This window comes from Herpailurus yagouaroundi, unplaced genomic scaffold (genome assembly GCF_014898765.1).
Source record: "Herpailurus yagouaroundi ecotype Mexico unplaced genomic scaffold, PumYag 203, whole genome shotgun sequence".
In the NCBI taxonomy this organism is placed as follows: Eukaryota; Metazoa; Chordata; class Mammalia; order Carnivora; family Felidae; genus Herpailurus; species Herpailurus yagouaroundi.
Window position 1 is genome coordinate 24,767,968 of NW_024412434.1, and position 13,194 is coordinate 24,781,161.

Below are 13,194 nucleotides of genomic sequence, written 5' to 3' on the forward strand. Positions count from 1 at the left end.
ATGTGGAAGCATCTCAACAGATGATAGAACAGCATTCCTGATACACACTGACTGTTCTGTTGCAATGTGTCTTTCTAGTCCTGTGGGCATTTACCACATCAGTGAAGGGAGAACAGGGCACAAATTCAAGGGACTGGCCTAACCACACATCAGCTAAGCACAAATGCACAGGCCAGGACTTGTAGTCAATTAACTCATCGCCCTCTTGTAGTTTGTTTGAACCACTTGACCACAGTGGCTACCCAAACTGACATTCCCCTTTCTCTTCCTTGAAAGTTACCCATCTTCGGCTGGGCAGAGTCAAGAAACTTGACTATTTGATGGGGCCACTTCCTCTTGGCAAAGATGAAGAGACAGAGGCCCAAGAAGATTAATTAACAAAGTCAGTGGTAATCAAGTATTAGGATGGATAGCTCCTGATGCCCAGCTCAGTATTTTTTGCTTCTTTTCTTATAATAGTGAAAAAAAATACACAATTGAGACTGTATCAATAAATAATAATAATTTTTAAAAAGCACAAGAAAGAGAAAACACCTATGTGGCTATAGAAAAATTGCTGAAGGAAAGGTGAGAAGAATATGCCAGTTCCAAGAGGTCGGAAACAATACATCATAATTTTTCTTGATCCCGGGAGCCTCATACTATGCTGAGTTTGTCATAGGCTAATTAATCAAATTACACTTTTTAGTCTACCAGTTGAACTTCTACTACATTTGTAAATCCCTGGATGACCAAGATATGGCTATTTCATTTTTCAATTTCCCACAGATCCTAACATAGTTGATACTTAATAAACATTTATAATGAATTGAGCAAGTGTCATATTTTCAAAAAGCATTATTTATACTTTCATATTGCCTTTACATTTTCATTCCAGCATCATATATAATCCCAACTGTTTGTATGTCTACGTGTCAAACAACGTTCACCCTCTCCTTAAGGCATTTCCTACTTCAACATCCATGCAGTTACAAGCTGAAAACTATTCCCAAACACCACAAGAACTAAATGGCAAATGCAGAACTATTGTTAAAGAATTTTGCTCTTGAAATTGTAATGTCATAGCATTTCAGCAAGGGAAGATGAAAGGACATTCCGATCTTATGCTTAGATATTGGGATGTGGGGTTATTACTGGTTCTTTTTTATTGAAAAAAAAAATGGATAGGGTAAAATCTAACTAAAGTAATTTCAGTGTTATTCAATATTTTATTAATGGGGGAAAGCATCATTTTAACTGCAGCAATCTATAGAATTATGGACTGATTACTAGTTCAAATGACAGAGTCCTACAGTGAAACCCATAATTTTACATTACATTCTGCAAGAGATGATAGCAGGTCTCCACATATAATGGTATCGCTAGCCCGGAATCTTGTTAACACTCATAGTCTGAGAGGTAGTGCTTATCCTCTCTCGTTCTTATTTTGAATCAGAAATAAATTTTTTTCAGAGGTCTACTGGCCTTTATTCTTTGGATATGGGATTTTGGTCAATTAGATATTTTCATGGAGGTGACACCTTGGTAAGAAGTTTAAGAGTTTAAGTAGCATGGTAAAATTATAAGGAAATTAATCTTTTTTATTAAAAAATAAATTAAGAAATGCCGGTGCCTTGGTTGAACTTGCAGTTAGCTCTTTGTAGCTATTTTAGTCACCGATTCTATGGAAAGTAGCTTCAGAGTTACTTGCTTGTTACTGGGCAACAATTTATTCCAATTATAACTGAAATGTTCCTAATAGACAGTTACTGGCGGATAAAAACAGATTTTAAAAATGAACTCCTAAATCCATAGTATTTTCTCTTGATGCAAGAGGCAGAAATTATTCTAACAATTGACACTTTCTAATGTTCTGAGGTCCTTTTAGACATTTCAAGTGATTTGGGGGGCATCAGTGAGGACCCATGGGGTGGCATGGTTCAGAGCTGTTAAATGTAGAAATGACACAATTAGATTAAACAGCTACAGAGACTAGGGACCAAATGTTACCAGCGCATAGAATGCCATATTCTATATCAGATGCAAATGACATACAATCTTCAAACTTCCGTAGGAGAGTTTTCTTTAAAAAAGGTCTTAATGGACATTTGGCAACTATATTCTCGACAGTCTCCCTATTACTTTTTTTACTTATCTATTAAAAACAAAAAACAAAACACAAAATACCATAGTTAACAAACAACAATGGAGAACAGCATAAAATATCCCTTGATATCTTACATGTATTTTTCAAGGTAAAAAAGAGAAAATCTCTATTCCTAAGTTTCTTGACCCAAATCCAGCCCAACTCACAGACAAGCCTAAACCTTCCCATGTATATTCCAGCTTCCGAGGAGAGTCTGGAGAAGCTCAGATGAAGTTTGCCACATGGATATATTTTCAAATGAGATATTTGGTTTGCAAGAAAGGTTTTTTTTTGTGTTCTTCCTGCTCTATAATATTAAAATGCAGTAAAAAAAAATACACTGACCGTAGTTGCCAACTGACATAAAATTTACACGTGTCAAAGGAAGGAGGAGTACATTGATTGTGGATTTAACCTTGGGAACTTCATCACATAGTCAACAGTTACGTGTTTTGAAATGTGTCTTAAAGGATCAGATCAGTTCTCATGGAAATCAGGAGAGATGTTGCTGAAAATTTATACCATTTAGCTTCTGTTTCTTACCGTAACAGAATAACAGGCAAGAACATTGTCAGCCCCAGTCCCAGGCAGAGTCTATAGAAATACTTGTTGAATTTAATTGGGTTGAATTAAAATTTGTCCTTTTCAAGAATAAAGTTGGCATCTCCAGTTCAAGGTCCCCAAATGATCTAGGCTCTCCACAGTTGACTGTCTAATGAACTCCTGACTAGTTACAGATCAAAGGGATTAAAATGACTTTACTCAGCACTCACTTGTGTCTGTTTCATTATCTGGACTAAGGAAGTCTAGGATAATTACGGTGTAACTTAAAAAAAAAAAGTTTCATCGTTGTACTTCCTGTTTGGTGAGTAAACAACAGAACAGTTATGGTCTGTAACGGACCTATTAAAACCCTAACACCCCTACAAGCGAGTAAGTTGGAGAACTCAAGAATTCTCCCTGACAGGACACTGAAATGTCAACCCTAAACGATCAACAACTCATTGCCATAGTGCGACAATCTTAACCTTGTTAAAACTGGGTGACCAGTCAATTCGCAGACAGAAGCATCATCAGGATACCTAGGAATGCTGTTATTACCCATTATAAGTATGACGCGAGGGTCACATATCAGGCAATTACACCTTTTCATTACATGCTAACCCCTCACGGCAGGGATGCCACGCTTATGACTGCATTAGACAGACAAAGCCTTCAGCTCTTTAAAAAAAAAGAAAAGCCAAAAAAAAGCAGGGGGGGCAGAAAAAAAAAGGAAAAGATAAAAAAATTAAATTCGTTTTCTTACCAGCACGTTGCAGCACAAATTCGCTCACAGGAGTGTTGCCTTTACAGGTTTCTCTTTTAATTATCCTGGAAGCAGGGAGACAAAAAAAAAAAAAAAAAAAAAAAAATAAAAAGGCAAAGAAGAAGAAGCAGGGTGGTTAAATTAGCGTGCTGGAATCTTTTCAGTTTGTCGCAGAGTAGAAAAATAAAAAAGGGGGAAAAAAAGGCTCAGTAATTTAAATTTGCTCTCAGTTCAGGCTGCATCGTTGGGTCCCGCCCCTTCTTCCCGCTGGGTTCCACTACCTGCAAGGCTGGAATTGACAGCTACTGTGCAAACAAAAAAAGGAAACAAGCATGCTGGGACCATTCTGACTGCTGTTTGGGTCTCACTTGTCCTGACAACTAAAAATCATCAGTGGAAAGGTATTCTACATTTTCTACTTGAAGGATTTTTGCATGCAATTCCCTTCCATGTTAACGATACACATACAGCTCATGATGATGGGGTTTGATTACTGTTTGGGTTTTCTTTTTTTGCTTTCATTGTTTTGTTTTTCTAAATATGTATAATAATCATAGTTACTGTTATTATTTACATTTTTACTGTTTTCAGCTGTTCAGTGTCATTCTTTGCATTTCTTACTGTCCTGTCCTCCTCTCCAAGACATGTTCTCTCCTGTGTTTTCCTTTCAGTCATAAACACTGAAATTTCTAGGGATGGTAGAAATGCCAAGATTAACAGAGTTGCCACTTCTCATTTGAATGCTTTTTTTTTTCTATTTTTGAGCATTTAGTATTGAGAATAGTTCAAGGGACGGAAGGGCCTAGGAAGGAGATTCCATAAGCACCAGAAACTTTTAAAAAGGATGAGATAATAAGGCAAAAAGCTCATTTTCATATTTATGAATGAGGCAAATAGCTACAAACCATATACGGAGATGGGGTATACATTGCATATTTAACCTTAAGGCGTAGAAAACCACTTTAATTTTAGCCAACGAAATAAAATGGCTACTTCATGTGCAGCATATTCTGTCAGTGTGTAGCAGGAGGAATCATGGGAGATAATAAAGCCCGTCCTTCTGTCAGAACGTAAATAGCTTATGGAGGATTTTCAATAAGTTTTATTGTTGTTGTGGTTGCTGTTTGCTAAACTTTCATTTGAGATGAGGCTGCTGTAGGCTACTTTGGTATGGAAGCTATGACATGCCTGTACATGTACGGATTATCTACACGTTAGCCTCTTCATCTGAAGCACTGCTTCTAGAATGGTATACATAGCACTGGGTCTCCTATGAAAGCACGGACTTTCTTAGATAATCCTCCTGCTCCAACCGAGTACTGTGCTGAGCGGTGTGTCACGTCACATAGTCGGGGTGCGGCGGTTAAGGTGTAAAGGATAAAATGCACATGGTTCTTTGCTAGTGGCTGCTAACATGAAGGAAAGTTATTCGTACAGATGTGACAGCATTTAATTTACTTTTACTTGTTAGTTTTTGTATTTTTAAAAACCTTTTCCCCTTATCCCTACCTCAAGCCATTTAAATGCATTTCACTGTTCCTGCACAATATGGAGAAGCCCTGAAAGCCAACAGTGAGCCTGACCTAAGGGACTTGACTTTTTAAAGTCAGATTTTCAAAAGAGAAATGATTTGCAATGTAACTGAAATAAACATGATTTGGCTTTCTCAATTGGTAAAAACTTAGCTGAATATCAGATATCCACATTGTCATGTGAAATTTCACCCTAAAGTTAAACCAACCAAAAATGGAAAGACTGAGGAAGCAACGAGTAAAACTATATATTTGCCTTGTAGTATAAACTTTATCAGGATTACTTTTCTGGTAGCAATGAATGCCTTTACTCGACTCCCATGAGCAGCTATAGCGTGGAAAAATAAGGCAGCTCAAGTACTCAAGAAGCCATGTTAACTTCCCAGGTAGTTAGGCAATCAGCTTTAATGAAACAGTGGTAAATTACACCAATGTGCTAATTATGGTACTTTGTCACAGCATAAAATGCAATAAAACCAACCCATGTCTTGGCTTGGAAAGTGTTATGCATAGATTTTTTTCAAAAGATTTAACAGAAGAGAGATTTTATTTTCCTAAAGCATTCTGTAATTCCAAGTGGGGTTTTCTCAATCCTTTTCTGTAAAAGAAGGCTTCTAGGAAGATATGTAGAGCTGAAAATATATAGAAGAAAAAATATATGTAGAAGAAAAAATATGTAGAAAAATATGTAGAAGGAAAAAATATGTAGAGCTAGAAAAAAGCAATGATAATGGCTTTTTAAAACTGGTGTCTTACCTTATAATTATACAGTTTTATGATGACATGCCAATATTAAATACTTTGGTATCATTGTGAAAACATAACACACACAGAACATATTAGGATATATACAAATATACACAGAGCTGCACATGTTGGTTTATATTCTGAACATCTCTGTTTTAAATGAAGAAGGATATTTTTATATTGTCAATGCTGACTGAGTGCAGTTAGCAGAATAGCAGTTTCAAGCAAATAAAAAATCCCGACACTGAAACTTAGAGAAGGAATAGGCTTTAAGAAATGTATGAATGAGCCCTGTGATTTCACTAGACATTGAACCTGTGACTGCAGAAGTTACTACTTGGTGTTGGGGGGCCGAGTATCATCTTACTGCATATCTCATAACTAACCTGGGAAAAAAGTCACTTCAAAAATACCCTACTGAATCGTTAGGAGTTCTGGGTAGGGATATACATTTATATGGCTTTCAAATCATGGAAAAGTGCCTTAAAGAAACACATTGAACAAGTGTATTGGAAATGTTTTTTAGAGAAATTCTTTCAATAGCTTTAATGTCATACACTACTTAAATGTTCATTCTTAGAGAAACTTAATGTCAGGATGGGAAATGCTAGTTCATTTTTTTAAAGTGTATCACACGAATACATTTTTATCTTGTCAGTTATAGTTGACAATTTTTTCAAACTTACTGCATATTTTAAAATTATTTATTACTTTTTGATAAATGTCTCCCTCATTCTGGATCAACTCTCTTTAGTGTGATTTCACTGTTTTGTCTTTGGGGCAGTGAAGCCCTTCCTAGTGAATGGCAAAATGTGATCCTGATGTCTTACTGACTACACTACCCAATGAATAATGGTTTTTTATTTCAGTAGGGTTCTGAGAAACTGCTTATATTTATTATATTACTTAATTAATATGATTAATCCCTTTAAATGTGAAAAACTAAAAAATACCTCACCACTGTCATAAAAATATATCTGCTACTCTTGGATTGTCTTTTTTTAAAGTTTATTTATTTACTTTGAGAGAGACAGAGACAATGCCAGTGGGGGAGGGGCAGAGAGAGTGGGATAGAAAGAATCCCAAGCAGGTTCCACATGGGATTTGAACTCATGAAACCATGAGATCATGACCTGAGCCAAAAACCAAGAGTCAGATGCTTAACCAACGGAGCCACCTAGGTGCCTCACTCTTGGGTTGTCTTTTGAAACATGTTTCCATTATTAAATCAATTTCATTAAATTTATGAAAAGCAAGTTTGAGTTTTTGAACACACACTTTACACACACAGACACAGAATTTTGGTTTTAAGGTTTTCACTATCATTTCTCTAGGACCAAGTAAATACCCAGTTCAGTCTGGGTGTTCAGATTATGAAAGTATTAACTCAGAAACTGACACTTGGCCTAGGACAGAACAAAGACTGTAGGGTACCTCAGATTTCCCTACCCTGCTAACTAACATAGTCTCACACAGACAAGCAAACATCTGACAAATGGAAGTATGCTTTTAGATTGAATTCAATGCTGAAGTGTAAGGGAGCCCCTCTGGGTATGAGCTCAAATGGCTAAACATAACGTCTCTTCATTAGTGGTGCCGGGAACACGTGATACCTGAAGAATAACGGTGGTTTAAAATGGGAAACAATGTTAAATTCTATTTATACATTGCTCTTCTGATAGGCATAGCATACACACAAGATGTAAGAAGAGGACCCGGTAAACCACAGGAAATACAGAAAAGAACACCCAACTTAGACATGTAAAAAAATAGAGCACTTTGTTTGTTTTTAAAATTTTTTGATATTTATTTTTGAGAGAGAGAGAGAGAGACACAGAGACAGAGAGCGAGTGGGGGAGGGGCAGAAATGGAGGGAGACAGAATCCGAAGCAGGCTCCAGGTTCCGAGCTGCCAGCACAGAGCCTGACGTGCAGCTGAAACTCATGAACCGTGAGATCATGACCTGAGCTGAAGTTGGATGCTTTGACTCGGCCACCCAGGCACCCCCAAAATAGAGCATTTTGTAGAAATGCTCATTTCTTGATTAAACTGGCTGTTGGAATTTTGTGGAACAGATTGGAAAAGGAGAAAAAGCTTCCTTAAAAATCAGTTGGTGAGAGATTATGGTCTGAGAAAGTTTAAGCAAAGATGAAAGTCCAGGGAAATTCAGGTCCCTGTACTGACCAAGGTGACATAGGGCTTATAGAATACGATCAGTAGAATCCACTGGAAGGAGGGGTGACTTCTCCCTTGGATACAGAGGTGGACAGCAGCACAAGTCACCCTGTGGGGGCTGCAGGGAGGTGCAAGTTTTGCACAGTGAGGGATGGTGTGGCTGGTTTGGAACATGCCCATTTGAGAATTCAGCTGGACAAAGTACAGAAGATAGCCGGTGTCTGACTCTAGCTGCCAAGACAGGGATCAGTGCAGAGGTGATAATGATGAGAGTTATGAGCATAGGGCAGAGAGCACATAATGATGAGCTCTTCAAGAGAGTGCCAAGAAATGAGAGAAGAATTTCAGGGATGGTAAAGGTGGAGCTCAAGTGACAGATGAAGAAGTGACATCAGAGGTGAGAAGAAATGTGGAGCAAGATGGGGTCAAAAGATTCCAGAGCATCAGATTCTTCAAAGATTGCGAATATATATAATCTGGACTGGAATAGACTAGAAAATGCTGAGGAAACAGCAAGCTGAAGGCTCTTGGCAAAGCGATCTCGTTATACTGGTGGTGGGGTCGGCTGCCGGATAGCATTGGTAAGAAAAGGAAATGCCAAAGGCAAAACTTCGTGGAGTTAACTACAACACAACTTAATCTAATTAGAATTTATTAACCATTTTACAGCAGTTCTATTTGGCAATGTGGTCCAGTTTAGGTTGAGATAGTAAGGGATACAATGAAACAAGACTTCCAGGTTCTTATTCTCGATCTAGTTAGAATATATGAAAATCTATTTGGAGTATACTTGGGCTTTTTTCATAAATACAGTAAAGTACTGTAAATGTATTTTCTCTTCCTTATGATTTTCTTAATAGCATTTTATTTTCCTCTAGCTTACCTTATTGTAAGAATACAGTATATAATACATGTAACATAGAAACATGTCAATTGACTACTTTTGTTATCAGTAAGGCTTCCTGTTGACAATAGGTTATGAGTAGTTAAGTTTCTGTGGAGTCAAAAGTTCTACACAGATTTTCGACTGTGCAGGGGTCGGTGTCCCTAACCCTTTGGTTGTTCAAGGGTCAACTGTATATACAATTACATTTAAAGGTTTATTTTAGGGGCGCCTGGGTGGCTCAGTCGGTTAAGTGTCCGACTTCAGCTCAGGTCGTGATCACACGGTTTGTGAGTTTGAGCCCCACATCTGGCTCTGTGCTGACAGCTCAGAGCCTGGAGCCTGCTTCGGATTCTGTGTCTTCCTCTCTCTCTCTCTGCACCTCCCCTGCTCATGCTCTGTCTCTGTCTCTCAAAAATAAATAAATGTTAATTTTTAAAGGTTTATTTTAGAAATCTTTCTTATGTGGAGAAAATTGTGATATGACTGAAAAGACAGCACACGTAAATGTGTATATGACGATCCCTTCTTACCAATATATAGCATTTAATTTGGCAGAAACTGTATTTGTACCTAATTTTAAAGATGATTTATGGCACACCTAATAGACCAAGGGAATATTTGTTGGATAGCCATGTCTATACATATGAAGGGCACTAAAATGCATCTTGTATTTAAACAAACAGCCCAGGAATCACACAAGCACACATGTAAAGTATCTCTTCACTTGTTACATTATATAATTGTTCATTCTGATATGAACTGGCATTATCCCATCCTTGTTTCAGGTTCTTCACTGTAGTCACTGCTCATGACTTTTCCCAAATTAAAATCTTTATCAATTGATCTCTAAGGAAGTTTAACCCTCCCATCTTACGGATGTTCTGCCAAATGCTCTGCAACGTATTTCTATTATCTGATACTGTTAGGAAGGCAGATTTAAATGACTTGCTATTTTGGCACATTAGCAAAGGAATATAGAATTTCATCACAAAACTCATAATTTCTTCCCAAGCCAGTGGTGAGTAAGTCTTTGCAAAGCAGAGTTATTTTCCCCAAACCATGATTATCTGCATCTATTAGAATTGACATAATTCTTCTTTTTTAGAAATTGGAAGAGAAACAAAGGGGGTGATACAGTGGGGAAGATCAGATGTGAATCCGGAAAATCTTCTTTATCTTTTTCTGAAATAATTTCCCATTGTCATTAATTTAAAGCTGTTTCCAATTTGAGGATTGTAGGTACAGTTTTCCTGGATTCTGAGTTAACTTCTGGATAACATTTGCTACATTGTGCATAACATGTTACAATTTTATTATTTATTTATTTAGACAGCAGTTGAACAATTCATAGTTACATTTTTTTTATGCTCTGTCTTGTGCCCTCTCCTTTTTCTGCAACATGATATAAATCTTGTAGCATTTCCATTACCTGCCAAAGGCAGTCCAATATTTATCATTGTGTAAAAAAATCAAAACACAACAAAATAAACAAGCGACGATAAAACTAACTACCCCTAAGCTTGCTATTGTGAAAAGAAAAGGTCTTGCTTTATAACTTTGATGAAAAGGTAAGCCAGTACATTTTCATAGAAATATATTTGTATATTTTATTTTCCAAATGGTTTAGTCAAATGCAGACATGATATACTTAAATGATCCTATGTCAAGACTGCACTGAGTAAAAGTGTCTTAAAGATCTATGTGCACCTTTATATGAAGTTTGTGTCTCATCATAGGAAATCACTGAAGTATTTTAAACAGGAGTAGGATATAATTATATATGTATTGTTGAAAAACAAATCTGTTAGCAGCATTTACAATAGGTTGAAGTGGTGAGAATTCCTTCAATGATATATTACGCCAATAATATTTTATCTTGCTTGGTTAAAAAACAGATTTAAGGTAGTTTACAGGGAAACATATAATTCAGCAATATAAAACATAATTTAATGATACTGAGGAGGGAGAAAAATAAAGGTACATATGCAAAGGAAATCAGGAATTAAATTAGTGAACACAATGATACTGTAATATCATAGAAGTTAAGAGGCAATTTGGTTCTAATATTCCCAAACAATGTGAAATAGAAAACACAATCAGCTTCATGTGTCGTACTGTTCATAAGATTAAAATAAACCAGTTGTTGGGGCACTTAGGTGGCTCAGTCATTTAAGAGTCCGCCTCTTGATTTTGGCCCAGATCATGATCTCATGGTTGTGAGAGCAAGCCCCAGCAGGCTCCATGCTGAGTGTGGAGCCTACTTGAGACTCTCTTTCTCTGCCCCTCCCCCACTTGCTCACACATGCTCTCTCTCTCTTTCAAAAAAAAAAAAAAAAAAAAAAAAACCAGAAACACAATAACAGCTGTTGAGAAATACAGATATTTGAGATGAGAAATTAGAAAGCTGTTCCTCTCAGTTTCTCACAGAGAGATCGCAAAAACCTCCTCAACACAAATATTTATATCTTATATACAATTGGCCTGGTTTTAGTCATAAATGGGCCAAACTTCTTATATCAAAGCTTAAAGTGATTATAATTTAGGCTGAAAACTAATCAAATGCTCCACCTCAGCGCTAAAACAAACCAGGAAAACACTGTAAGCAATTAACTAGCCAATTAAATAAATATTAAGACCTTAATTTGTGTCAGACCTTGTCCTAGTTACTAGAGATACAACTGGGAACAAGAACCAATATTTTCTTTCAGACAAGTGGGGATGAAGACAAGTTGATAGACAACCAAGACGAGTGATAAGTGTAAGGATGGGAAAGTATATAGCCTGATATGGGTGGACGAAGAAAGGATAGTGTCAACTGAGACTCAAGGAATCCAAGATGGCTTCCAAGGGGAAGTGACCTCTGTACAGCATCCTGAAGAAGAAAAAACTAAGGAAAGAAGTTACTAGGAAAATGGAAATAGATAAAACTGTCACACTCAAAGGGAACAAAGAAGTGGACGACATTCCTCAAATGAATTAGGATTTGTATCTCTAATGCATACAACAGAGCAATCTAAAAAAATTCTAAATCAGTTCCTAAGTAAAAAGAAATAATCTCTTAACAAAAGTTGATAGAATGATACTTGCTGAAAACAGTTAATGTCATTTACCCAGAACTTATGACAAGTATTGTATTGAGTCTTGGAACTCAGAAGCATTCCCATTAGAATCAGAAAGATAAGAGTGATTTCTATTATCCTTGTTATTCAGCATTTTCTTAAGGATTCTAAACAATAAATGAAATGAAATCATGAAAAGATAAGCAATGTATATTTTGAAAGGGAAGAAACAAACTGTAATTTCTTCTTTTCAGATGATATACTTATCTGTAGAGAAAATGCAAGAGATACATACATATAAATATAACCATTTATAACTAACAGGAGATCATCAAGATTATTGATGAAAAATACATAAAAATTTAAGAATATTCCTACATTTCATCAATAAGCGTAAAATTTAGTGGAAAACACAACCCTCTATATACTAGGAAGCAAACTGTGAAGCCTGAGGAACAGACTTAACAAAAGATGTGTAAGATCGTCTTGCACAAAATTATAAAATATTATTATTATTTTTTTTTAATTTTTTTTTTAACGTTTATTTACTTTTTTGGGACAGAGAGAGAGCACGAACGGGGGAGGGGCAGAGAGAGAGGGAGACACAGAATCAGAAACAGGCTCCAGGCTCTGAGCCATCAGCCCAGAGCCCGACGCGGGGCTCGAACTCACGGACCGCGAGATGATGACCTGGCTGAAGTCGGACGCTTAACCGACTGCGCCACCCAGGCGCCCCGATTATTATTTTTTTTTTTAATTTTTTAACGTTTATTTATTTTTGAGATAGAGAGACAGAGCATGAATGGGGGAGGGGCAGAGAGAGAGGGAGACACAGAATCAGAAGCAGGCTGCAGGCTCTGAGCCATCAACCCAGAGCCCGAGGTGGGACTCGAACTCACGGACCGCAAGATCGTGACCTGAGCTGAAGTCGGACGCTTAACCGACTGAGCCACCCAGGCGCCCCAAAATATTACTGAAATAAATAATATAGGATATGAAAATCTGAGTTACAAGTTACACGAGGTTATAGAGATCTAATATTCCTCAAATTAATCTATAAATGCAAGGCAATTTTAGTCAAAATCTGATACATTAGAACTCAGGGAAGATCTAAAATCTATTGCTTGAACTGTGCACCATATCTTTTCTATAAAATAGTGATTTCAATTTCGTAATTTTAAAATAATTTTCTCACATTTACATGAATTAAAGGAGAAAACAAAATGAGCGTGTTAACCGATGAGGTAAAATTGTCAAGACTGTCAGCTTATAAACTGTCAAAATGTATGTAAAAATAGAGTGCTGTAGTAAATATAGGAAACATCTAAATAAATGTATTCAAAACTATAGAGTGGAATAAGAAA

At 36.7% G+C, this 13,194-nt stretch overlaps 1 protein-coding gene and 1 long non-coding RNA gene across 4 annotated transcripts in view; one reads left to right on the forward strand and one right to left on the reverse strand.

Annotated features, from left to right (window-relative positions):
* The window catches only part of CELF2 (CUGBP Elav-like family member 2), an 835,274-nt gene extending 831,764 nt beyond the window's left edge, over positions 1 to 3,510 (reverse strand). For both annotated transcript variants that reach the window (XM_040451476.1, XM_040451479.1), the window contains exon 1: positions 3,432 to 3,510. The gene's annotated coding sequence lies outside the window, so the exon portion shown is untranslated. The remainder of the gene's footprint in view (positions 1 to 3,431) is intronic.
* Positions 3,511 to 3,576: 66 nt separating this feature from the next.
* The window catches only part of LOC121014834 (uncharacterized), a 47,091-nt gene continuing 37,473 nt past the window's right edge, over positions 3,577 to 13,194 (forward strand). For both annotated transcript variants that reach the window (XR_005783454.1, XR_005783456.1), the window contains exon 1: positions 3,577 to 3,832. This is a non-coding gene — a long non-coding RNA (uncharacterized LOC121014834). The remainder of the gene's footprint in view (positions 3,833 to 13,194) is intronic.